Source organism: Caretta caretta, chromosome 18, assembly GCF_965140235.1.
Source record: "Caretta caretta isolate rCarCar2 chromosome 18, rCarCar1.hap1, whole genome shotgun sequence".
NCBI lineage: Eukaryota > Metazoa > Chordata > Testudines > Cheloniidae > Caretta > Caretta caretta.
Genome location: NC_134223.1, coordinates 18,296,274 through 18,324,080, shown reverse-complemented (window position 1 = coordinate 18,324,080; position 27,807 = coordinate 18,296,274). Strand labels below are relative to the sequence as shown.

The 27,807-nt window shown below is 47.9% G+C and overlaps 1 long non-coding RNA gene across 1 annotated transcript in view; it reads left to right on the top strand.

Annotated features, from left to right (window-relative positions):
- The window catches only part of LOC125624404 (uncharacterized), a 44,321-nt gene extending 17,364 nt beyond the window's left edge, over positions 1 to 26,957 (top strand). The window contains exon 3 of the long non-coding RNA XR_007353303.1: positions 26,858 to 26,957. This is a non-coding gene — a long non-coding RNA (uncharacterized LOC125624404). The remainder of the gene's footprint in view (positions 1 to 26,857) is intronic.
- Positions 26,958 to 27,807: the final 850 nt, after the last annotated feature.

Genomic DNA, 27,807 nt, shown 5'->3' with positions numbered 1-27,807 from the left:
GAGGCCCATTCGGTTTGTACTGGTGCCGTGAGATCAGGCTCTGTTCCTGTAGGCACTGGGTATCAGTGTTATTTTGAATGGGTCTTCTTGTTTTGAAAGAAGGGCGTTCTTTATTTATTAGACATTTATATTATAATGAAATATTCAATAAATATTTGTATTAAATAAAATAAGTATTAAATAAAACATATTAAATATATAACAAAATATAATGTTAACATTAATATTTTACTATAATATAAACATCTAAATGAAATGAATTGGAATGTTTGTACCTTATCGAAACAAAACAAGAAAGTTGAAACAATTTGTTTAGACTCCCCCCCGCCCCCAAATTTACCAAATTTTACCAAATTTTGTTCATGTATTCTGTCAAAAAATGTCAGAGCAGCTGTATTCCAGCCCAGCTAATACAAGTCACTTTCATCTCCTGGGTCACCCATGCACTGGCATAAAACTGTTGTGTTTGAACTTCAGGCAAACATGTCTGTTTACAACTGAATTTGTAACCCTCCCCTGCTTGCAGGTGTTTTGCCTCCCCCAAGCCTAAATTTATGTATCAATTTATTTAAGCATCTTGTGAAAAGTTAGTGCAGAGATGGTGGGATTTTTTTAGTGCACTAGTAGTTAGATTGCGCCTCAAAATCAAGCCATGTAATCTCTTAATAGTCCATGCAGAATTTTTATTTTAGGCTGCCTGAGTATATTCCAGAGGGCCTCAACTGTTAGTGTCCAGCCTAAAAGGCTGCGCTTGCTCTTATCTCGACAGCACTGAGTCCTTTGTTGGGATGAATTTTCATTTGTTCTCAGTCAGATAAGCAGTATCCCCGGCACATCCACTTACTACACCCTGTCTCCCTTGACGCGTACAGCCTGTGTGGTTAGGTCCTTATCAGACTGACATACATGAGTGTGTCTGGACACTATCCTTGGGTCTCCAGGGTGGTGCTGAACTGCATTAAAGACCTGCCTAGTCTCTACGCAGTGTTGTTATAGCCATGTTGGTCCCAGGATATTAGAGAGACCTGGTGGATGAGGTAATATCTTTTATTGGATCAATTTCTGGTGGTCTCTCTCACCAACAGAAGTTAGTCCAAAATAAGATATCGCCTCACGCACGTTGTCTGTATACTCTATAGATTATCATCAAGGCCCTCACCCAGGAAAGCACTTAAGCCTGAGAGAGTATTGCCATTTGAAGGTGATGGAACTACTCACATGCTTAAAGTTAAGAATGTGCTTAAGTGGTTCCTCAGATCAGGTCCCAGGTTTGTAACCAGAGTGACTCTACACAGACATTTGTGCCCACACAGAAATAGTTAGGACATGATTGTCAGACCAGGTGTGCGCTCTAAGGAGGTTTTTAGGCTGGCCCGGCTGTGTATGTACAACTGGCTTAGTCAGGGCTCCTAGCTCCCAGGTCTATGAGTGGGTGGAAAATCTCAGAGTACTGCACCATGTGAAAAATACAGGCCATGCCCCCACTCGCTGCTCTCACCTCCTCCCCCAGTGGCCCTGGCTGGAGCAGGGGAGGACTGAGAGCTCAGTCGGGGCCAGCCCGGGGTCAAGCTCTCAGCCTCTGCTCTCTGCACTGGCTGGAGCTCTGAGCCTGGAGCATCCCCCCTACTCTGCCTCTTCCACCTGCGGCCCCGCCCATGGCCCCACCCCATTCACCTCTCTCCCCCTGAGGCTCCGCCTCCACTGGAAAAGCACGATGCCCCTGCCATGGCCCGGGGCTGTGGCTGGGGGAGATTTTTCAGGGGGTCCCAAATCCACCACTGCCCCCCGCCCCCGGCAGTGTGAGGTTTAAAGGGTGCTTAGCCTCCCTTACATGCTGCCTATGCTTGGTAGATGTAGCTGAGGCCCACGTTTTCCAGCCAACACATAGATGCAAGTAGGCTTTGGGCAGATTAACATAGTCGGGCAGGGGAAAGCATTGTGCGGATGGCGGACGCATTAAAACATGTTATCTATAATGAAGGCAGATTTAGGGCTTCAAGCCTCAGTTACACTTCTCTTGCGTCTGTCCATAGTGTAGATCAGTGTTTTTCAAACCATGGGTCTTGGCATGTAAGGCACTGGGTCGCCTTGCTCTGGTCAGCACCGCCGACCGGGATGTTAAGAGTCCCGTCGGCAGTGCTACCCAGCTAAGGCAGGCTAGTGCCTACCTGTTCTGACCCTGCGCTGCGCCCCAGAAGTCGCCAGCAGTGGGTCCGGCTTCTAGGCAGCATGGCCACGGGGCTCCTGAGCACTGGCTCTGCACTCCCATTGTCCAGAAACTGGAAACTGGCCAATGGGAGCTGGGGAGGCGGTGCCTGCAGGTGAGAGTTGTGCGAAGCTGCTTGCACGCCTCCACCTAGGAGTCAGACCTGTTGCTGGCTGCTTCTGGGGCACAGCACAGTCCATGGTGCCAGGACAGGCGGAAGCCTGCCATAGCACCCTGGCTGCGCCGCTGACCGGGAGCCTCTGGAGGTAAGTCCGCACCCCAATCCCCTACCCCAGCCCTGAGCCCCTCCCCAACCTGGAACCCCTTCCTACACCCCAAACCCCTCATTCCCGGTCCCATCCTGGAGCCTGCACCCAGAGCCCTGACCCCCTCCTGCACCCCAACCCCCTGTCCCAGCCCAGAGCCCCCTCCCATACCCTCAACCCTCATTCTCAGCCCCACCCCACAGCCCTCACCCCCACACTCCAACCCTCTGCCCCACCCCGAGCCCCTCCCACACCCCAAACCCCTCATCCCCAGCTCTGTTGGGTCACAGACATCAACAATTTTCTTCAACTGGGTCCCCAGAAAAAAAGTTTGAAAACCACTGCCGTAGATGGAGCATAAATGCTCCCCACCTGATCTCATGCTTGGGACAGACTAACCAAAGGGGCAGCTTGATGCTAAACTCCAATCAGCTTTTCCCACTCACATCTGATTGCTTATTTGAGGCATTTTACTTTTCACATGGGTCTTGGGTTGCTGAGGCCCAGAAACGACACCATGGCTCACTGCACACATGGCCTGTGCAATTAGCACTCCAGGCATATGTTTAGCAAAAGGAACAGTAGGTCACCTGTTCCCTGCCCTGCAGCCTGAACCGCTCAACATTTCTCTAATCGCTGATGTAATTGAGATAGACAGTTAACCAACAACTGTGGAATTCTTACATTGCGCCAGCTCACGGAGGCGACAGACACTCAGCCCCCGAGAGGGGAGTACTTTGCTACAGGATTTTTCAATTTGCAATCAAGGCTGCTGTGGGAAAGGTAAAAGAAGGAAGAAAGCCTCAGACCTTCAACAGCAGCTATAGGTCATGACCCATGACAATGACTGGAAAACATGCTTTGGTGATTCCTGCCAGATAACAGTAGCTCAGGGAGCTGGCTCCCCGGGATTTCAGCTTCTTGTAAGAAACAAACCAGGTCAGCAGTGAAAGGGGAAGAGGAACTTTCTATGAGTCAATCATCTGGCTTTGGCGCTTTGTTTCATTGCTTGTGTTGGGGTACAGGGCCTGAGCTGATAAGCATCTTCACCTTTGCTCTGAGGTGTCCTGCATGCCTGTGGAGAAGGGAAAGAGCCAAAGAGACTGTATCGGCTGGAATTGCAGGTATGCTCAGCAGTTTGCGTTCACTTCTAGTTTTCATGTTGTTCTTGCCAAGAGTTGCAGGGAGTGCAGAGTAAATTTTGTGGCAGAGGAGGGAGAAAATAGGCACAGATATGTATTCATGTAGTAGCATGCCTAAAAATACTAAAGACTTTGGGCCCGACTCTGTTTTCTCTATGCATCTTGTGCAGTTATCTATACCCATGCACAGTGGTTGTAAAATGATACCATTCTGACCCGATTAGCATTTAGCAACTGCTTTGCTCTGGTGTCACTCAATGGCTGCCCAGTGTGCAGGATGATAGAGACTCAAGCTCTGGGATATTGATATGGGGGCAAATATCTGTCATGCTGACTTCCTGTTGAGAAGGGAGCAGTGACAGAAAGGACTGATGTGAGGGAAAACCTGCTGGGGATTTTGAGGAGCAAAGGGGAAGAGGTTTCTACTGGGGGCGGGGGGGAAGAAGTGGCCAAGAAGGCAGGGACTTGAACCACTAATTCATAATAAGGAGCTGAAGGAAGTAACAATCCCAGCTCCACTTGACGCACTGAGCCTTGGAGAAGGGAAACTGGTTGTGTGATGAGGCAGGCACCATTGCTGTCCTAACAGTGCTGTGCTAGGTGCTAACGGAATGACCTATTATGAATGTAGAGAGCAGTTGGCAGAGTCGATGAGTGCTTGTGAGCAATGGGTGCGCTGGCTCAGAGTGCACATGAGGGCTATTGTGATGGGCTGGCAACTAAGCTGAGGTGCAATAGGTAGGGCACTGGACTGGGCCACTGGACTCCTGGGTTCTATTCCTGGTTTTGCCACTGATCTGCTGGGTGACCTTGGGCAAGCCACTTTTCCTTTCCCTTCCCACTCTTTGTCTATCTTGTCTGTTGAGTTTGTGAACTCTTTGATGCAGGGTCTGTCTTTTGCTCTGTTTGTACCAGCACCTAGCACAATGGGCTCCGACCTCGATTGTGAGAGTGCTACCCTAATTTAAATAGTCAACAAGGTTGCAAAGGTGGTTTGATATACTTCTCATGAGCCTGGGTCTCTTTTGACTTCATTTTTCATTCTGTTTGATGATGCTTTTGTGGCTGGCTTGAAGCATCTGCTCCGTCTCCATTTGGATTCGGTTCTGGTGTGAAGTTTAGCAGCTGTACCTTCCTTTCATGTGTTCTCTCTCACCACCGCCGCATGTGATATTACAGCTTCCTCTATGACAGACAGTTTTGTACAAGGCAGTGTGAGCCAGAAAACACTGCAAAGCCAAACAGGCTGAAAGCTGCATTGTGATTATCTCAGATGAGGGGAGCCTGTAGGACTTGGCACTGGGCTTCTGCACAAAACTGTGGGAGTTATGGGGGAAAGGGCAGTTCAGTTAAATCTGAATAAACCCAAATATCCTGGCACTGGTGATTATTTTTCATGGGCTTTTTCCCTCCCTCAGGGCAATTTATGGGGCTGAAATTACATGGACGACTATTCCTATGGCATTTCCACCCATACAGGAACTGAAACGAGATGACCACATTAGAAGATGATGAGAAGACCACATTATTTCAGCCCTGCGAACGGCTCCCTGAAGCATTACAAAAGCCAAGGGAAAAATATAAACACAAATACTAGACATACACGTGTCTTTGAGTCAGATCTGCTCACATTTCCTGCTCCACAGCAAGAGCTGGCCTGTGCATTTAGGGGAAAGCACATTGGATTCTATTCTTTCTTGAGCGCTATGAAAATTGTCAACTAATTCCTAATGGTGAAATTGTTACTGAAGAAGATGACAAAAGAGGCAGTCGGATCCCAGCTGTCTGGTTCCAGGCAGAGTCCCATCAAAATAATAATTTGCCTTGAAAAACTGATGCAATCTGAAAAACACTGGGTCAGATTCCCTGGTCCTTACTCAGTTCTGACTCATGGACAAAACTCCCAGTGACTTCAAAGGGCGGAATAAGGATTGTATAATCTGGCTCAGAGAAGGAATAAACACAAGAACCACACACTTGTCTTTTTTTACCTAGTCAATTTCCTAGCTCTAACCCCACACTAGATGTTATTGTGGCTAAGTGATGACTCATTTCAAGCATGAAGGGGAAAAAAGATTTATCACAAGGGGAAAATATCTTTTGTAATCTGTCAGTATGGCTCTCAGAATCCAAGCTTGCATTGGGGAGTTGTTAAACACCACCCTTAGCTTTGTAAGCACACCAAAATTAGACCCGAAGTATAAATGATCCATTTAAAACCAATTGCACAGCGGGAGACGTGGGGGGGAAGCGTTTCCTCCCATGATTCATCCTCTCCCATCCCAGGGTCAAATGCAATCTGTCCATTTGCTCTGTGGAGACGGGCATTAACCCAGCTGATCTCTAACATCAGCTCCAAAACCTCTCTTAAATCCAGGCAGTTCTCTGAGGGGGTAATTAAAACTGAGGTGCACGTGCACTGCGGATTGGCCTAGAAATCAGGCTGGGAAAATGGGTTGATGGTTTAAACAAAAAACAAGCAAGATTGACCAATAAACATTTTATATTGGAGCTACAACCAGCCCCCCAATGGGAAATCTACTCCTCCACCACCAGTGATGTTTAGAGATAATGCAACATTTAGAAATACTTGATTCAAGCCCCAGAATGAGAGGAAAGAGGAAAAGCTGATAAATTCCTTTTGTTGAGAGCCTTTCAAAGAACACAGGCATTATCCAAATAGCTTTCTCATAGGAAACAAACTAGATGCATTTTAATAACATTGAACTCTCTAGGATTGTCTTGCCTTCTCTTCCTTTCTGTCTAATTTCTTCTGTAATATCATACAAGATCAGCATGTTTCTCTCCATCTCTTACCCACAAGGAAGTATGGACTTAAGTGTATTAAGTATGTCTGCCTGGGTGGTAAGATTGTCTTGTGGTTAAGGCAGTGGACTGGGTCTCAGGTGAGCTGTGCCACAGACTTTCTGGGTGACCTTGGTCAAGTCACTTAATCTCGCTGCGCCTCTGGTCTCCATTTGGAAAAATTGGGATAATATTCCTGGCTGTGTCTGTCCGGTCTGTTTAGATTGTAACCTCTCCGGAGTAGGGAAGGTGCCTTCAGCACCTAGCACAGAGGGGCTGTGATCTCAGCTGATGCCTATAGATGCACTGGCATACAAATAATAAATAGTGCTTTAAAACTAAAAGGTGTAGGTGAAAATTGTAGATAGCTTTAAATAGCTTAAGTTATTGGTGCTGAATAACGTTTTGGACCAAATTCTGCTCTCCTGCTGATGTAAATGTGGAGTATCTCCATGAATTTCAGTGGGGCAGTTTGCATGCCTAGGGGCTTTCTTGGGTGAGTAAGAGGATGCAGGTCCTTAATAAAAGCTTCAGGATTTGCCCCTTTCTGAATGAGTGGCAATATTTGGAAGAAATGCTGATTTATAAAATATGCATCTGATTCTTTCTTACTGGAGCTAACGAGAGGAACCGAGGTGGGCCTGCCTGAGGTCAGCAGCCACTCCAGAAAAGTGGACAAGGGGGGCAGGATTATTTCAAAGGGAAGGTAAAGTCCCAGCCTCTCAAAGGTTTCCAGCAAAGTCTTCAGGGCCTCCTTTTCTCTTCCTCTAATCTGAGCTGCTTCTTGGGGACACAGGTGGATGCATTGTACTGCACCGAGAGTGCAGGAGAATTCCTGAGATGTCTGACAGGGCTGCCAAGATGATTTTGTAGCTGTTTCTATTGGATGGTTTACAGTTTGAGAAATACCTGGGTCGTCGTCCTATTCAGTCTGCGCAGGATGGGGGCTGGCGATGGTTGCTGACAAATCTGTGCCTTTTTGGCGCAGTTTATTTAGCGCCTCAACAAGATTTAACGTGATTGCTCTTTAAATCTTAGCCCACTATTCCGAGAGGTAGAATGTCATAAAGGTGTCTGGTAGACAGATGTTACGTTCTCTGCAAGCTGCCAGGAAAGTGTGCATCGTTCTGGGCAGATATGGAGGCAGTGGCTTTGGTAGTATTAGCTCCTCATATAACTTATAAAACCTAAGCTGCTCTGGCTGGTGTAGGTAGACAGTGCTGAGGGCATCTTTTAGACCACAGTGTTCAGATAATTGGGACCAAGATATAGCACTCCCTTCCTGGTTTGAGCCATCAAAGTTAATTATTATAAGTATGGGCGGAAATCTTCTTGGGATGTTTTAGGTACCAGTGTTAGTGATTTGGAGCAAAGACTTTTTAATCCAGGGGTGGGCAAACTTTTTTTGGCCCGAGGGCCACATCAGGGTTGCAAAGTAGTATGGAGGGCCGGGTAGGGAAGGCTGTGCCTCACCAAACAGCCTGCCCCCCCCCCCCAGTACTCCACCCCTATCCAGCCCCCCTGCTCCTTGTCCCCTGACTGCCCCGACCCCTATCCATCCCCCCTACTTCTTGTCCCCTGACCGACCCCACCCCTATCCAACTCCCCCTGACTGCCCCCCAGGACCTCCTGCCCCCCCCTTACCATGCCACGTGGAGCAGCAGGACAGGCGTGTTGGAAAGCCTGGGAGGTGAGCGGGTGTAAGCCGTGCCGCTCGCGCGGTGGCGTGGCTGCAGGGGAGGGGGACAGCAGGGGGAGGAACCGGGGGCAAGTTGCCCCGGCCGGGAGCTCAGGGGTCGGGCGGTCCCACAGGCTGAATGTTGCCTGTCGGTCGTAGTTTGCCCACCTCTGCTTTAATCTAAGCCTACAGCATCCCAGGTGAGTGCCTTAACTGCCAGGCCATAGAGTCACCACTCGCTCCTAAAGAAGCTGTTACACTGTATAATTATTTATACCAAGTGGATCAGCGAGCTAATGAGCAAGACTAACTCTCTATAGCTCACTGGGAGCCCCCCACCCCAGAATAGCCAATTGCCTGATGGTTAGGACACTCATCTCAGAGGTGGTACACCAGGGTCTCAAACCTGAGTCTGAATTGGGGAGATTGCAGACCGGAACCTGGGTCTCCCACATCCTAGCTGAGAGCCCTGAGCACCAAGTTTCACTTTCAATGAACTGGCATTTTCTGATGAAAATCTGTTTCACTAAAAATTTCCCAACCAGGTCTATTAGTGACTCAAGGTAGTTTAGGTATGATCTTAACCAATCCCATCTCTGAATCTTCTGAGACTGGCAATTCCTGTCCAGTCCTGAGCTAATGTTAGCCTCAGTCTGGCTTTCTTGTGGGAGCAAAGGTCACTTATGACTAACACTAGTATAGACACAGCTTAGGGTCTTTAGCAGTGAGAGCTTTTAAACCATTGGTAAAGGCTGGAGGAGGTGCTTAGATACTACAGGAATGACAACCTCTCTCTGGGCATCCTGAGGGACTTTAACCCTGACGATCCCTTTGGTGGTGGGGGAAGGGAGTAGATAAGTATTGCTAGACTATTTTACAGGCAGGTACGCAGCCAGATTTTGGGGCTGGTTTTCACAAGTGTTGAGTGCTCCTAGAATCCAGCTGAATTTGTTTCATGATGGGCACCCCAAATTAGCAGCCTCCCTTAAAAATAAATAAATTGGCCTTAGTGTTTTACGCAAAGTCACCCAAGAAGGCAACAGCAAAGTCAAGAACAGAATCCAGGAGTCCTAAGTTCCCAGGCCTTTAATGAGATTTAAGTACATACTGTACATTAAGATAAAATAAGACCAAAGTGTCTAAATATTAGAGGATTGGAGGGCTCTTGGTACAGGTTCTATGCAGCAATTCCTGGGGTCAGTGGGGTAAGCTAAATGGGGATATCCACCATGACTGAAGTTCCTGGCTTTTGTGGGTAAAATTCAGCCTTTTTTCATTATCTGATCTCTGGGCTCTTTCTTTCTTTTTGTTGGTTATCTATCATATTTGACAGAGAAATTGCAATGACAAAATGCTAACACCCTTGCTCTGGGCTATTTTTAATCTACTGTAGGTGAAAGATCAGAAGGCATTTTTTTGAAAGATTTATATGTCGTCAGTATCCTCACGCTGAGCCAGATTGGGTAAATGGGATTTGACAAACTGCAGGACAGGAGATTTAAACTGCTGACCTCCAGAGTCAGAGCCACTGTATATTATCACGTTTATGTTCAGAGACTAAATTCCTTGCTATAAGGGACTCTCATAAATGTTTAACAGAACTACAGAGTTATTATTCAGCCTTTAAGCTTTATTGGAGTGGTCAGTGGCTAAGTCTCTGTTTGGGTTTTTGTGGCATTTAATGTAAAATATTGTGGCTAATAGTTAAATCTGCTTGATAGTTGCAGAGAACGAGACAATTCCGTTCTTTGCCAACCAAGGACCCTGCCTACCCTAATGACAATTCAGTTCCAGTAGATTCATGCATTGTTCTGCTCCTTTAATTGTATCGCCTCCCCAAATCCCTTCCCAGCATCTCTACGGTCTAATGTGATTCTAGCCACGCACTATGTCCCCTTCTGAATCCAAAGTACTTAAGTATGACCCATGGTTTGAAACACAGCTTTAAAACGAAGCACGTGCTTAAGTGCTTTGCTAAACTGAGGCCCAATTTCTGCAGCACATCATGATGGGCAGGGAGGGTGAGGAAATGGACACACTATATAACCCCTATTACCAACATGAAACAAACTTTGTACCCACCTCATCTTAAATCGGTATAAATTATGTCACTCAGAGGTGTGAATAAGCCACACCGCATAGCAACATAAGCTACGTTGACCTAAGCATCAATGTGGACAGCACTATGTTAGTGGGAGAAGCTCTCCCACCGACATAGCTACTGCTGCTCTCGAGCCTGGAATAATTAAGATTATAGGAGAGCGCTCTCCTGTCAGCTTCGAGTGTCTTCACTAGGCTGTAAGCTCTGTAGTGTAGCCATAGCCTTAGTCAGCAATTGTTTGGAAACCACACATTGTGATGCCTAAGGCTCTTGGGCCATTGGCATTACTGCTGGGAGCTGTATTGAAATTGAGAGAATGGGGGGGGGGGGGGAAGAAGACCGGGGTGTGGTGGTGGGGGTCGGAGAAGGGAAAGGAGAGAGAGGCTGGCACTGGAAAGAGGATCAGGGGAGGACTGCGGTGGGAGGGAGGCAGGCCTGAGATGCCTGCAGCTGTGCCACCAAGGCTGGACTCTGCCTCTGTAGAAGACCACGATGTATCTGCCTTAGACATTGTCTAAGGTTACTCATCCAAGTATAGCTGGTCCTCCGATCTCAGACATGCTCCATGCAATATCTGTGCACAAGGCTTTTCTCCTAAATTATACATCATTGGTGGTAAGCAGATAACCAGTTAGTGTACAGATTTGTTACGCACATGCAAATCTTTTCTTGGGCATAGTGGCCTTGTGGATAGACTTAGTGGGGAGGAGGAAGAAAAAAGTTTAATCTTAAATGGTAATTGTCATTCTCTGGCTAATGATAAGCCATATTATGGCCTGCGTATCTGCTGTAAGTGAGCAGAAAGACACAGTTAGGTGTATGTTGCGGTGAGATAACAGTGCTCAAAAGCCAATGACCTGCAAAGCACATTATCTCCCAGTTGCACAAGCCCTGTGGAGTCATCCTACGCATGTATGCTACCAAATCCAAAGTCCCCTTCCTCCCTGTTTAGTATTTGCACATTTCTTGGTATTTTACCCAACTGATATTTTATTTTGAGAACATTTGCTCCCTTTCCTGTGCATTTTTTTTTTAAATCAGTTTTTGTGTGTATAACAGGCCTGGCTTGAGAGAGAATAAGCAACCTTCAACTGGGGCTGGGGGCACTTGGCATCTCTTGGCCAAACAACCCTTTGTTAGACAAGTCAATACAGACATACAGGGCCAGATCTTTAGCTGGTGTAAATTGGTGCAGCTCCACAGACTATCTAAGCATGTGCCTGACAGTGTCTAATTTATAATTTTCATTTGCCGTAATTAAAATTGCACATTGTTTTTGAAGGTAGCAGGGATGGCTTTGAGCTTAAAAACTAAATTAGATTAAAATTGTTTCAAGGCAAAATTGACCTTTATGGTTATAACTGATTAGAAAGTGGCAGAAGGCTGAAGTTTGTAGATACGGTAGCAAACGTTTTAGGAGCTTTGTGTGCGACAGTGGTCTCCAACCTTTTTACACCCAAGATCACCTTTGGAATCTAAAGGCAACCCAGGAGCTACCCCGCCCAGCTCACTCCATTCCCTTCCCCTCTTTGTTGCTCACTGTCCCACACCCTCACTCCCTTTCACTGGGTTAGGGTAGGGGTTTGGGAGGGGATGAGGGGTGCAAGCTCTAGGAGGGAGTTTGGGTGCAGGAGGGGGCTCCAGACTCTGGTGGGGGGGGTCAGGGCTGGGGCAGAGTATTGGGGTGCTGACTCTGGGAGGGGGCAGGGCTGGGGAAGGAGTTTGGGGTGCTGGCTCTGGGAGGGGGCTCAGGGATGGGGGTTGGGGTGCAGCCTCCTGCTGAGCAGCACTTACCTCCAGGGGCTCCTGTTCAGCAGCAGGTGCGGCAAGGCTAAGACAGGCTTCCTGCCTATCCCGGCCCCATGCTGCTCCCAGAAGGGGCAAACATGCCCCTGGGGCGGGGGGCACATGGCTCCGTGTGCTGCCCCTTTCTGCAAGCACCACCCCTGCAGCTCTCCTGGCCAATGGGAGTTGCAGGGGCAGTGCTTGCAGTGCGTGGAGGGAGACCCCTGCCCCACCGCCCATGGGACTGCGCTGGCCGCTTCCGGGAGCAGCGTGGGGCTGGGGTAGGCGGAGAGTCTGCCTTAGCAGCAGCCATGCTGTACCACCAGAGATCACGATAGACTGGGAGATCCTCTAGGATCGACCAGTCAATCGCAATCAACTGGTTGGTGACCACTGGCGTGTGAAGATAGTCTCAGCCACGTAAATGTATTATGCATTTGTAGACCGGGCTCTGTAGGATGCAGTTCAGCTACTACTAAAGTCATGGAATAGACTGTCCACCAGGGCTGGCACCAGCATGGAAAAAAAAAATTATTGGAAGGAAATAAGGGAATTAAAATGTCTGATTTTTTTCTGTTTCTTCAAGGCTGCAAATGCCTCTCCTTTCGTAGAACTGCAATTGTTTCTTGGTGCACAATGGGCCAAAATGTCTGAGAAAGGTAGAGATGAGCTGGCTTCTTGAATGATACTTGAAGAGCCAAATCCATCTCTGGTTGTAATTCCGTTAACTCCAGGGATGTATTTTGGTGCAGGAATCCTTGGGTGAATGTGGCACTGGAGTACAGGGCACCAGAGAATGCAGGCATCTGACTGCCTACAAAAAGATACAGCATGGGATAGGGCCAGGCTCATTTCTGCTGGCCAGTATGCCTCGCGCCTGACCAGAAGAGACCACCAGTAAAGCAGAGGGGGGGAATTCAGTCCTTGGCCTCTCTGCTTTGATGGCCAGGAATGGGGTCAGTTAGTGCCAAGTGTAATGGCAGAGAAAACACCTGTTCATTGAGCACTGGGCTGAGACCTGCCACACTCATTTCGCACAGCTCACTGGGTGTGTTGCTAGCGTAGGATAGGGTGTCTTGGTAACCAGTGGCCAATGTAGTCTGGGTGTAGCTCTCTTAAACAAGGAGCTTGCTGGGTCCAAGTCATGCCAGAGAGGTGGGTGGGAGGGAGCTGTCCTTCGTGGAGTTTTGTGGGGAAGCCATCTTTTGCTGTTGACAGGAATCGTGGTGGTTGTAAACTCTGTGGGTCTGATTCTCTGTGTCATGTGCAGCTACTTACACCCATTCTGCAGAGGTGTAAAATACTACCAGATCAGCACAGCAGCATTTTATCCTTCCTTTGCACTCTGCCCACACATAAATTATTATTTGTCTCCAGGTAGCACCTGGAGACTCCAAATTCCATGGAGCAGAGACAGACTTTTCCCCAGGGTTTGTGCATCATCCAGCACACCAGGACCCTGATCTGAGTTGGAGCCTCTGGGTGCTACTGCAATATAAATAAATGCTAAGTTTGAAATAATAATAATAAAAAAAACCGCGAGGCAACGGAAACAGCTGTCTCCTCCTCTTCCTCTGAGTCCCTTTACTTGGTGAGACACTGTTTCTGACTACAGCTGCAGCACTGTAAATGCCTGCTAGATGTCTGGGTGATAATCCACTTGAAGCAATTATAGGGCATCCGTCACCAGTAGGGACTGAGCCACAGGCCTCTTATCTGGGGAAATTGATGGATGAGAAAAGGGGGGGAAAAATCAATGCCTTTCACCAAAATTATCTGCCAGATTGAATTAAGCATCATGGAATCCCTGCTTTTCACACTGTGAAAGTCAGAGCTGGAACGGAAGAATCTGTGTATGGTGCACTCAGCTCACAGGAGAGGCAGGTCACCTATGTACTGACCCCACATTTGCATTTCTTGAGCATTCAAAAACTCCCATTCACCTCAGCAGGACTCTTGGGTGTGAAAGGAATGCAGGATTTGGGTCTGCTATAATCATCCTGATTCCAGGGGGGCAGGCCCCAATTCAGCCCTACTAGATCATGATCACTGGATCATAATATCCTCTCGCCATGCACCAGAGTCCACAATCTTTTGCGAGTGTATAAGGCCCGTATGGATTTGGGATACAGGGTGATAGTTCAGCTGTTGGGTTACTGGTCTACAGTGTGGGGGTGACATTTTCGAAAGCATCTGAGTGACCCAGGCTATATCCACACTGCAGACTTCTGTTTACACAGATGAGGGTTGATCTCTGGCTGAAAGAGCTGTGCTGGCTAAACCCCTCGCCCAGAGACCACTATACTGGCAATTACTGGTCTAGCTTGTCTTGCTCATAGGGGTGGTTTGACTTTCCCAGTGCAGAGCACACGTGTGCTTTGACAGTGTAGCATATTAGGACACGTCTACACTACAGAGCCTATGGCAGCGTAGCCCCCTACTGTAGACCAGCCTATGCCGAGAGAAGGAGGAGTTCTGCTGGCATACTAACAGCGCCTCCCTGAAGCCCGTTAGTTATGCGACAGAAGCACTCTATTTTTGACGCAGTTGCGTCTACACGGGGTGGTGTTTGCCAGCATAGCGATATGTGATTTTGTTCCACGTGTAACCCCTGTGGGGTTTAGAGAGCATGGCCCTTTTAAACCTTTTTCCGGGGGTGGGGTGGGGTGGGGGGAGTGTTGATCTAGAAAGAGGAAGTGCTGGGGGGAGCAGAGAGACTGGGGAGCACGACCGGCCATGTGTGTCTGGAGCTCCAGACAGGAGGGCTGCAGCAAGCTGGCCCTCACAGAGCAAAGCAGCCAAGAGCCTGCCCGAAGTGGGAGGGGCCACCCCAGGACGGGAGCCAGAAGGGGCAGTGCCAGGGAGGACTCGCCCGAGAAGGACAGACCGGAGCTGGACCCAGTATCCCTGCTGCCCAGAGCTGCATGGGGCCGTGAGTACTGGGGTTTGGGACCTGGCATTGGGAATAAGGAGGGAGGCTGTTAGCTAAATGAGGAGGTGGTCACTCTGTGTGGCTTTGCAGAGAGTGGCAGAAGAGGGCCCCGGAGGGGTTTGCTGGCACTGAAGACAACCCGAGGCACCCAAGATGCACCACTGGACTGGAACCTTGCCCAGGACTCCTGAACTCTGTGTGCAGACACATTGCTGGGTGTCTGCCCTTTCAGACTGTGCTCCCACTGGGCCTGTGCGGCCTTGTGTTGAATGCAACCCTGGTTTACTGCTCCCCCTATCTTCCCCCGGTTGGTTTTCTCCTTTCATCCCTCTGTAAGTAAATATTTCCCTTTCCTATGTTCATTGTACTCTTTGGGGGGGTGGGTGTGGGTGTGTTCATTCTGGGGGGGTTGGAACAGGTGCCCCTGGGATGGAAGGGCCTTTCACTACTGCAGTAGGGTTGCCAACTTCTCTACTCTCTCAAAACCAAACACCCTTGCCCTGCCCCCTGCTCCACCCCTCCTCCAAGGCCCTGCCCCTTCTCAGAAGCCCTGCCCCTACTTACTCCATCCCCTCTCCCTTTCACTCGCTTTCCTCACCCTCACTCACTTGCTCATTTTCACCAGGCTGGCTCAGGGGGCGAGGGCTCCGGCTGGGGGTGCAGGCTTTGGGGTGGGGCTGAGGATGAGGGGTTTGGGGTGTAGGAGGGTGCTCCAGGCTGGGACTGAAGGGTTTGAAGGGCAGGAGGAGGATCAGGGTTGGGGCACTGGCGGGAGTGAGGGCTCTGGGGTGGGGCTGGGGATGAGGAGTTTGGGATGCAGGAGCGTGCTCTGGGCTGGGATTGAGGGGTTCAGAGGGCTGGAGGGGGATCAGGGCTGGGAGTTGGGGGGGCACTCAGGGGTGCAGGCTCTGGTCATAGCTTACCTGAAGCAGTTGCATGTTCCCCCTCCAGCTCCTACATGGAAGCGTGGCCAGGCAGCTCTGTGTGCTGCCTCATCTGCAGGTGCTGCCTGCGTGGTTCCTGGCCAAAGGGAGCTGCAGGGGCGGTGCTTGGGGCAGCGTGCAGAGCCCCCTGGCTGCCCCTCTGCGTAGGAGCCAGAGGGGGGACATGCTAGCTGCTTCCTGGGAGCTGTATGGCACTGAGGCTTGCAGGGAGCCTGCCAGCCCTACTGTGTGGCACTGCCAATCGGACAGTCAATGACCCAGTCCCTGGTGCTCATTAGAGCCGCCAGGATCCCTTTTTGAACCAGGTGTTCTAGTCAAAAACCAGACACCTGGTCAGCCTATTCTGTATTCTTGCATGCACCTTCTCTAGGCCAGAGCTGCATGCAGAGCAAACTCCATCTTGGCCACAAGGGCACTTAAGTTACACATGCTTCTAGACAACATCCTGTGCCTCTCCCTAGTATAGACAATGACTCAGAGCCCAAGTCCATTTTCAAAGGTGACTTGGCCGCGTCACCACTTAAGTTTTTTGTCTATACACACACACACACATCAGCACAGGATCTTTGTTCAGGGGAAACCCCAGGCATTGGAGAAGCCTCTAGTGTTTTCTCCTCGCTACCTCCCCCGCCCTCTTACCCTATTTATTTCCAGGGCTGGATAGGGATGTAATTAAATCCTAATTTCTGTCTGTAGAAGACCAGTTCTCTGACGAAGGGCTGGTGAGATCCAGGAGGTAGATAAGCAAAGGTATTTATGAGCACATAGTAAAATTGCCGTCTATAAAATGACACATTCCCCCCACTGATTCCAGAGTCAGTGCTATAAAGGCCTCTAGTTCACCTCTGGAGACGCTTGTGAGATGGTGTTGCCTGCTCAGTGTACAAAAGAAAACAACAAGGCAAGTCCTTGTGAGCAGCAGCAGGAGGCTCATCATTCAAGGGATGCCATAGACCAGGGCTTCTTAACCTTTTTCTTTCTGAGGCACGCCCCCCCCCCCCAACATGCTATAAAAACTCCACTGCCCACCTGTGCCCCAACAACAGTTTTTCTCCATATAAAAGCCAGGGCAAGCGTTAGGGGGTAGCAAGCAGGGCAAATACCTGGGGCCCCGCACCAGTTGCTTAGGTTTTGGCTTCCACCCTAGGTGGTGGGGCTCAGGGCCCTGTGTTTAAGCCTCATGTGGTGGGGCTTCGGCTTTCTGCCCTGGGCCCCAGCAACTCTAATGTTGGCCCTGCTTGGCGGACCCCCTGAAAGCTGCTCATGGCCCCCTGGGCCCCTGGTTGAGAACCCCTGCTATAGACAAGGCAATTGTACAGGGGTGAGCTGGCTTAAAACACTGGCTGTGCGACCATCAGCCTTGCGAATGTAAACCATGCTAATACAGTGTACTATGTCCCTCTCTCGTGTCTGGGTCACACACAGAATAACAGACTACTACTGCTACCTGCTAAATGAGATGCTGCTTTAGTTGTAGAGAGCGATGCTGAAGGTCCTGGGTTTGAATCCTGCTGATGACCCTTAGAGGGATGGTTGTTACAAGAACTCAAGACAGCACACAATATACTCATGAGTTACCTGAGTGTTCTCCCACCGTGGCCACCACTCAACCTTAGCCCCCTCTGGTTTGGTTTCAGAAATAACAAAGCAGAATATGGGACAAACCACGTGAGACTCCTTAGCTTCCTGTAAAGAGTGTGTGTGTGGGGGGGGGTCCTTGCAAACATTTGCTTTTGATGTACTTGGGATAGCAGCCTCTCCCCCAATTTCCTCCTCTCCAACTTTTGCCTTCATTCTGCAGTTCGGGCAGACCTGTAGGGATTAGAAGGTTCATGGGGGAGGACAGGGGGCACTCTGGCAGGAATGGGCTCTGAGGAAGCACTCAGACAAATGAGAGACATCCCCAAGGTCCCAGATTAGAGCTGACTCAACAGAAAACTTGCATGCAAATGAACCTGACGCTCTGACCAGCCAAACAAAACATCCGTGCGGCACCAAACAATTGGACTAGATCAGTTGAATACAGGGACCTATGGAAACTTTTTTTTCCTCCCAAATGCAAGTCTGTGGGAATTTGCATTGCAGTCAGGTATACTTAGAGTGCACATAAACCATCTAATAAAAATTCCACTGAAGTGTACGTCATACAGCTGTGTTTTATTATATTTGCGCTCCCTTCCCACTGACAGCGCCTTTATAACTGGATTACTCACATATCATCATTAACTCTGACACTCCTGGGTTTTTACTGCTTCCCCGCTTTCTATCATCTTCTGCAAGTTTTATCCCTTCCCTGCAGATGTTCTGAAATGTATTTCTTTTAATATCCTTGCAGCAGCTGTACAGGGGAGTTGGGGGGGGGGGGGGAAATATGGGTTGGATGCCCTGGGCTGCAAGATAGGCTCACGTAATATTAATAACAACACCAACAACTACTCTGCTCTTTTGCTTAGATTTCCCATAGGCACAGGGCTCTGTCCATGCAGGTGTTGGTGTAGATGTGGGGGGAGGGCTGCCTAAAAAGACCCTGAAGATTAAAATGTATCAAGCTATTGTCTAGCCATAGCAGTATGATTGCATAGCTATTTGCTTGTGCAGCTGTTGCCTTCTTCATTGCTGTCAGTCATGTTAATCAGGTCTTCACCCACTGTTTGGAACCAACAGCTTAAAAAGTTTATATGCAGTTGCCCTCTGTCTTGCACGGCATATCAGATTTAAGTATCCAAGAAAGATTCCTCTCCTTGGTCCTATCTGGGATTTTGGAATAACCAAAGCCAAGGGAGTTATGGAATAATCCTTCCCAGATTTTACCGAAGACCGAGAGCATCCAAAGACAAGCAATCTGCATATCGTTTGTACAGCACCTAGACCACTGGGGTTCTCATCCTGAGTGGGGTCTTTTGACCCTGTGGCAATACAGCTAGTAAATGATAATCACGCGTTACTTCTCCAGCCGGAGTGGGTTTCAGCAATAAAACATTTAGTTCTTCATATTAATATTGTTTTAGGGCCCAATTCTGGTTTCACTGTGACTGATCTAGATTCGGGATAACTCCATGTTAGCCAGATAGTAGTTGAAGTCTATGGAGTTTTCACCACACATACACTAGTGTCACTGAGAGAAGAATTCAGCTCTTCATGAATTCCTACATCGCTCCCCGTACCTTTGGGTATGTCTGTGCTGCAGTTAGGAGTGGTGACTGGGGCATGTGTAGACCGAGCCAAGCTAGCTTTGATCAAGCCAGCTCGATAAAAATAGCAGTGTAGTTGCAGTGGGCATGTGTGATGGCACAGGCTAGCCACTCAACTAAGTATTCAGGGTCGCAGGCAGGATTGTGCTAGGGTAGCTAGCCTGCCTTGCCACCCATGCCTCTGCTCCTGCACTGCTATTTTTAGCAAGCTGGCTCAATGAAGTGAGCATGGGTGCTACAGTCATCCCTTCTGATTGCAGTGTAGGCAACCCTGTAGTCAGAAAGAGCTGAGTAATACAGGGCATGACAGAACTGACTTCTAACAAGAGAGAATCCAGTTGGTTGGGGATGCCCATCAGTATCTCTCAAGATACATTTGGTGCATGAAGACAACGTTTTGTAGTGTGTCACCCTAGAACCATCATCCCCAAGGGCAGTACTCTTCCACTTGTGTCTGCACAGCATTGATCTAGTGGGTAGGACATTAGGATTTTGATATTGGCACTCAGGAAACCTTGGGTTTATTCCTGGCTCCCCCATTGACCAGCTAGGTGACCTTGGGCCAAGTCATGTCACTTCTTTCTGCCTCTGTTTCCCTTCCTGCCCTTCGTTTGGAAAGCCTATTTAGACTGTAAGCTCTCTGGGTCAGGCACATCCTCCTGCTAATGTTTGTACAGCTCCTAGCACAATGGGGTCCTGATTCCATTGGGGTCCTCTTGGGGCTGCTAAAATGCAAATAATATACAACAATAACTTGCCAGGCAGTGTATGTAATATTATGTCCTGAACTGCTGTTTTCATGAGATAGAGCTTCCCAGTAGTGCTAAGAAAGAAAATAGTTCTGTGTTCAAAGGTTGAGTCCCGTGATGCCCCATTTACTGGTGGGAGAGGTGCCCGTGCTTTGCTTTTGGAGGAACTCAACAGTGATAGAATTGGCCAAGTGCACTTCTGTTTTTCAGCCATCACTAAGCGAGTGAAAATTATACTTGTAGTAAAGGGAAGTAAGTCTGTGGGGAGCATAGCTCCAACTCTGAATATTCTGAGCAACCCAGTTAACCCCTTGATGACCACTTTATTACAATACTTGCGTGGGGCAGAATGACCCTCTCAAAATTCAGTTACTCCCAATGGGTTTCCTAGTCATTAGCATGAAGCATTGGCTGCTCTTCAGAATATTTGTTGCTGCATCTATAGTCCTTCAGTGGCTGGCTGTACAGAACACTGCTGAGAATTACTTCTCTAAATCTGGGTTTTGTTGCCAAGAAGATGGCATGAAAATGCAGTCACTAGAAGAAAATGACTTGGAGTGGGAGAAAGGGCTCAACTCCTCAATGCATCACTCTGTTTTGTTCCATGTTGGGATGCAGTCTGGCTCCTCAAAGGGTCACAAGTACAGTTCAGTCTGCGTTCAATCACAGTAGGAATTCCTCTGGAATTATATGGCCACTTCTGCCTAAAGATATGTCCTCATGCCTAATCATTGTTACTCCCAATGCCAAAGGAATTTGTAATGATTTGTCAGTTTGTTCAGTTTTCTCCTTTGATTATACTTAGTTTGTCTGGTATTTTAGCTGAACAATTTTCCTGCTCTTGGATTTTCTGCGCAAACTGAGGTGTTGAAGTAACATATTGATGAAGTAATAGGTAGTGGTGACCACTGCACATATTGTATCTGCAGCCTCATCGGCAAGTTGCTAAGAAAAGGACTATAAAATCCAGGGCACAAATGGGATGTTGTGGGGCAAGATTTTCACAAGTGATTAGTAATTTTGGGTGCCTTACTTTCTGGGTCCTCAACTGGAGACAATTTAAAGGGACCTGTTTTTCTTAAGGTGCTAAGTAACTGTCACTTGAAAAACCAGGCTCTTGTGACTGTGTCCCCAGTTGTGCATTCAGAATCACGAGCCGTTTCTGAAATCCTTTCCCAGGGCATCAAATGAGATTGGCATCCCCTGATACGCAGCTATGACTGGTAACTTAGGAATTTTTTTTCTGTGTTGTGTTGACGTTGCTTCCAAGCAAGTTAGCATCAGATCTTGATGGCAATTGGGTTGCTTCCAGATGCCTGCCAAAACTTACCTACAGCTCAGAAATCAGCCTGAACTTAGGGGACATCTGTCATATGCATCAAATACGCACCTCGCTTCCAAAAGATTTAAGCTTAGGATGGCGGGGGAGGCAAATGAAAAACGTAGTTCTTTTACTCCATGTATGTGTCTGCAATCTAGGTCAGTTTAATAAAGGCTCCCAGAATAAAGTATAGCCAGATAAACTTGGGGAAGCTGAGCAGGGATGATCCAAGTGTAAAGTGCCCTGTAGGGCTGGAAAGCTAAACACCACTTAGATACAGACTGTGGAGATTTCCATACTGTGGGCCAATCTCTGGTTGCCAGGTTCGCCTTAGCAGACTCCAGAAAGAGCAGGGCCCGATTCTGACTTCAGTTTAAACCTGCAGAAGAGCTAGGTCCCTCTTTCATCCTGAGCTGGCGTTCTGGGACTTGTACGCATGCACTTCCTGACATGGCCATGGCAGCCAAATGCTTTGCTCTCCGCCAGGAAGGCCACAGCAACACAAACTACAGCTCTGCTTTGGCACAGTATATGTGCAGTCAACCTGGAGCCGTTTACATGGGCAGAGAGCACTTTGGCCTGATGCCATCCTCCTCACTCAGACCAAGGCCTTGATGACTTCAAAGGGAGCCATCCCTGAGTATGGACAGCAGAGTCAGCCTCTTTGGCTCATCTTGTGCCAGTTAACACACTGGCAATTAACCTGAAGCATAGACCAGTGTTTCTCAAATGTGGCCACCAGGGGCTTTTCTTATGGCCACAGCATCCTAGCCGGGGATTGGGGGGGGGGGCGCAAAGCAGCAGCCCCTCCCCCGGGGCCACCAATAGGGGCTGGTCCCTGTCCTCTTTTGGAGCAACAAACATTGTAGAAGCAGGCAGCCAGCATGACTTCCACACCTTCCTGGGGAGGGTGAGGCTTGGGCTTCAGCCCTGGGGTGGTGGGCGGCAGACTCTGGTCATGCGGCAGCAGGCCCCGTCCCCCAGCTGCAGGGCTTCCGGCTTTGCTTTGGGCTCTGACTCTGGGCTCATCCCCCGCACATCGCCCCTGGCCCCTGCTGCCTCCTCCAGTCCCCATCTGTGCAGCAGGACTCCAGGGTCCCGCCCTGGGCTAATCCCCATCGCCCCTTGGCCCCCATCCACCTCCCCATTTAGGGCATAATTAGTCCCCCAGCTTGCCAGGGCTGAGTAAGTCTGCTGTGAAAAGTCATATTTGTATGTTTGTTAATATCACTTTTCACAGCCTCCCAGCTAGCTAGCAAGTCTGCTGTGAAAAGTGATATTAACAAATATACAAATGTCACTTTTCACAGTAGCAGACTTACTAGCTAGCAAGTCTAAAAAAAATAAAAAGCAACCAAAAAAGCAAAACATTTAAAGCACCTTATTTGTGTTTTTATTCTGTTTAGGTTCAGTAAAGAATAGAGACAACTGTACATTATTTTTAATGATTGAGTCTGCAAAAAAAACCCCTACATAAATAAATGACAATGATTTGGACATATGTGCATATTTATTTGCTTTTCCTAAAGTTAATTAAGTATTTTAGGACAAATTGTCAGAGCGGCCACCAGCAAAAGTTGGTGGCTACATTCTGAGCCCACCCAAAAATTTGTTGTGAGAATCCTTGGCATAGACCATGTTCTGCTGTCAACTATGCCAGTGTAAATCTGGATTGATTTCAGTGGAGTGAGTCTGAATTTGCAGCAGAGTAAATGAGGTCAGAACTTGCCCCCATATTCCACACTGAAAGAAATGTAAAATTGCATGGTAAGAAAATGAGCTGGTGAATATTTTAAGGGGAAAGGGAAGTAACTCCTCCTCCCTGCAAAGTAAGAACAGTTATTTTATTTTTGAAGACATTTTCTTTTTCCAAAAATACTGAAAAGTTCCAAGAACAAGGCAAGCTGGTGTGCTGTTAGAAACACAGCCAGTCTTGCTGAAAATAACTGGCAACTCAGTTTCTGCAGGCCTAGTTCTTGGGATTTTATCTCAAGTAAAATATTAGAGGTTTATCTAAGCAAGTGGGGAGAAGGAGGGTGGGGAAGAGACCAAAGTATGCTTGACATTTGCATACTTGACTGGAAATGTCCATTTTCAGTACAAGGCAGATAATTTGAGTATTTTATATTTTAATTTTGGCTTGAAAAAAAATTTTTTTTAAAAAGGTGGATAGATGAAGGGACCTGCAGGTGGATTTGTGTCTGTAGGGGCAGAGCAGGTACACAGGTAAAGGGACCAGTATGTGGAACTGTGTACGTAGACAAACAGATGAAGGGTCCAGTCAGTTGGGAGTGGAGATGGATGGAAAAACCCTATTTCACTGAGGTCCGGGTTACTTGTGTGTTGTCCTTAATTTGGCAGTTGCATTTTCAGGCCTCTGATGTGCCAATCCCACAAACACACACATGCTTAACTTGAAGTCTGTGGGACTATTCATGTATGTAGTTGAGCACTTGGGTGTTTGCAGGGAGAGCCTTAATCCGCATTGTTGTTTGAATAAAAATATTGACTCTCTGTGTTCTGGCATTCGGAAGCATCTGTGGGTCAATCTGTCTCGGTTCTTTGAAGTGGAAATGGTTGCAGACTTAGCTTTATGAACTAGAAGACGGGAGTCATGCAGTGACCGATGAGTACAGTTTCTTTCCATTCTCTTATTTCCAGGCACTGGGTTCATATATAGGGCACATAAAATTAAATGAAGAGAGCCCTCATGTTACATTAGTGTTGTGCTGCCACGACTCTGCTCCACGACCTAAAGAGAACCCCACATAAACTCCTGGACTGGTGCACCTGGTTCACACCAACCCTTTGCTTTTAGCAAACACCGACATGGGTACGCTCTCCCCGTTGGGAGCTGGGGGAAGAAAGGATCTGCTCAGTTCCCATTACTCCTAAACCAGAAATGTCCATTGGCGTCACAAGTGGCTTGTTCATTTAGTTATAGAGCAGGGGCCGTTCCGGTGCATGAGCTTTGCTTTCTCTGGTAATTGTCACCATAGTCCTAGAGCACTGCAGAACTAAAAACGTTCAGATGCTAAAAGCTCAAGGGCTGTGATGAGGCTAGGGACAAGGCATTAGCAAAAGAGAGGGACAAGCCTGGGGAGAGATGAGAGGCCTGGATCATAAGAAAGAGAAATCGAAAAGCCTTGTTGTTCTGATGGCAATTCCTTTTGGCCTGTGGGGGGATCATAAATACGATGGTTGTGAGAGACTTGATGGCTAAGGGGGACTGCGTCTTTCACTGCTTCGTCGTTGGTTTGAATCCAGCTCTCGTTGGTTTGAATCCAGCTCTAGCTATGCCCAAAAGTTGATGCCTACCTGGTGGTCAAAGTGAAATTAGTTTGCAGGCTTCAAAGCGGTTCCCACTAGATACATGTCCCTGTTGCTAAAAAATCACCACCATAATTGTGTTGGGAATCTCAGCAGACAGTGCAGGATGGAATGTGCTATAGACACGAGATGCTTTGCTCCACCATGCTGGTGGGAGGCAGTGTGTGGGGGAAGTTACACTCTCTCTCTCTATCTTTATGAGCCAGCTGTTCAGGTTAGGTACCAAAATAAATTGGGTGCTGAGTGCTTTTGAAAAATTGCACCCAGTTGTGGTTGCTGATCATTTGAAAGCTCTAGCTACCTAAGGTAGTGCTAGGGCCCCCCCCGCCCCATTCCAGACTCTTTGAGCACCACACAGTCTTTAATATAGTTATCCTACCTACACCCCCCATGACGGAGGGTAGGACTCCTATCCCTATTTTACAGAAGGGAATGAGGCCCAGCCACGGACTAAGTGATTTGTCCAGAGTCACTCAGGAAGTCTGTGGCAGAGCAGAGAACCAAAGCTATGGTCTCCCATGGCCCTGGCTAATGGTTACACTGCAAAAAACGAGCCCAGCAGCTCAGAGACCTCATACTACGGGGCTAAAAACAGCAGCATAGACATTCGGACTCAGGCTGGAGCCTGGGCTCTGAAACCCATCGAGGGCTCCAGCCTGAGAGGGAATGCCTACACTTCAAACTATAGCCCTGTATCGTAGTGGTTCTCAGCCAGGAGTCTGGGACGCCCTCCGGGGGGCCCACGAACAGGTTTTGGAGAGGAAGGGGGGACCGCCAAGCAGGGCCAGTGTTAGACTTTCTGGGGACTAGGGCTGAAGCTGAAGCCTGAGCAATGTAGGTTCGCTGTGGCATAGGGCCCCAGGCAGTTGCCCTGCTTGCTACTCCCTAATGCCAGCCCTGGCTTTATATGCAGAAACCCAGTTATTGTGGCACAGGTGGGTTGTGGATTTTTTTATAGCATATTGGTGGGGGCCTCAGAAAGAAAAACATTGAGCACCTCCTGCGTTTGGGCTCTTTGGGCATACCAGAAATCTGCATGCACAGTTTTGTATGTTCTAAGACATACACGCCCCGCGACAACACAGGGTTGAGCATTATTGCAGAACCTTCTCTGCGTCATATCCCAGACAGCTTAGCAACAGGCTTCTAGAAGCACCATGCAGGCATAGACAATTGTTTTGTGCCCCGCTGCTGAGCCCTATGACAGTATAATGCAGGGTGGAAAACACACACATGCAATTACTTTAGCTGCAATTTCCCTGTGAAAAAGTAAGTCCGTTTTCTGTTGAAAAGCAAGAAATGTAAATGTACATAAAAATTAATGCTCAATAAAAAAACAAAAGAAATAGAAAAGGGAAAAAGGCAGAAAGAAGAGGATGGAAACATATGTTAAAGTAATTTGTGGCAACTCTTCTTATGGTTTTTCTGAGAAATGGCAGCAGAATTTCCACAGCTCTGGGCCATTTCTTAGTATACCCTTGTAAAACTCTGGAAAAGCCAGAGAAGGATCAGCAGGATGGGTTTGTTTTTTTGGTTTTGTTTTTATTCTACCTTATATTTCTGACTCATCCTTTTGTTTGTTTGTTCCCATTCCCTCCCTCCACATCCTGGCTGTTAGCAGTGGGCATAACCGGCATGGGCTGAGTAGGCTGGTGAATGCTCCGGTGGAGGGTGGAACTCCCCACAGGGTATGGGACAGCAGTGCTGGCATAAGGGGACCAACCACACCGTGACCCCATGCACAGAGCATTCACTTGACTTTTTCTTTGTGGTGGTGAGAGAGAGAGAGAGTGTGTCACACACTCACTCTCTCTCTCTCACTTATTTTCTGGCTCTTGCAGGTGGCCTGGAACTGGAATGCTCTTTGATTATACTAGTATCCAATATCTATCATTTTTAATCAACCTAAATCATCTACAAAAAGAAAAGGAGGACTTGTGGCACCTTAGAGACTAGCAAATTTATTTGAGCATAAGCTTTCATGAGCTACAGCTCACTTCATCGGCTGCTGTAGCTCATGAAAGCTTATGCTCAAATAAATTTGTTGGTCTCTAAGGTGCCACAAGCCCTCCTTTTCTTTTTGCGGATACAGACTAACATGGCTGCTACTCTGAAACTAAATCATCTAGCCGCAAAACTTGCATGTGAAAGCAACTACTAATGGGACAGAAAGTAAGGGATCCTAGTCAAAGGCAGAGTTTAAATGCATGGTGTTTTCAGAGGACTGGAACACAAACTATGCAGTGCTGCTGTCACTGTGTACATTGCTGCTCATAGCATGGGTCTGGGGGTAATATAGTGTGCCTGAGGCATACAGGCGTAGCAATAATAATTCCTAGCTTGTATATAGTGTTTTTCAGCAGCAAATCTGAAAGATCTTTACACTATTCTTATCCCCATTTTACAGGGTCACCCAGGGGACCAGTAGCTGACCTGTGAACAGAAGCCAGGTCACCTGAGTCCCAATGCTATCAGCTGACGGGATGTTCAGGAACAAGCAAGCTTGGAACCTGGTGAGAATCCATTAGGGCTTGATTTTTTTATTTATTTTTTTTACAAGTGGCGAGAATGCACAGCACCTGATAGAACCAGGCCATAAGACTTTGATGACCTGCCTAATTACATGTGCTGCAGCTTAAATCTGGGCTAGTGGGATTGGGAAGAATGCCTGCCTAGCAGGACAGGGGTCACAGGCCATTTATAAACCTGCGTACACCACAGTGAGCAAGGGCCTGCCCGACAAAGGCACTGAGTTGCCTGAAAAAATGGAAGTTGGCCACCTGTGAAAATTCCAGACATAACATCTCTGAGTGAGCCTCCTAGTCTTAACAATGGGGATAATACGTCTTTCCCTCCTAGTGCATGTCAACCCCCCTAACTCTCCCCGCCTTCCCCTGCCAGTGAAAAGGGTTATGGAGGATGCAGATTATGGTTATGCAGTGGCTAATCCAGACCCTGTCAGACATTAGGTTTATTCAGGGGAAGACGCTGAAGTCTTTGGGAACACTGGCCATTGTGGGTAGGGAGTTATAGTTCCAGAAATCCTATAAAGAAAAGGAGTACTTGTGGCACCTTAGAGACCAACCAATTTATTTGAGCATAAGCTTTTGTGAGCTACAATGAAGTGAGCTGTAGCTCACGAAAGCTTATGTTCAAATAAATTTGTTAGTCTTTAAGGTGCCACAAGTACTCCTTTTCTTTTTGCGAATTCAGACTAACACGGCTGCTACTCTGAAAAGAATCCTATAGGAGCTTTGCTGGACCACCCCAGAGCCAGTTTGCTGTTGGGACAAAGTGATGATATAGTTAAATTTGCAGAAAACTGAAGGAACCATGTGTGCAGAGCATCCAATGTCA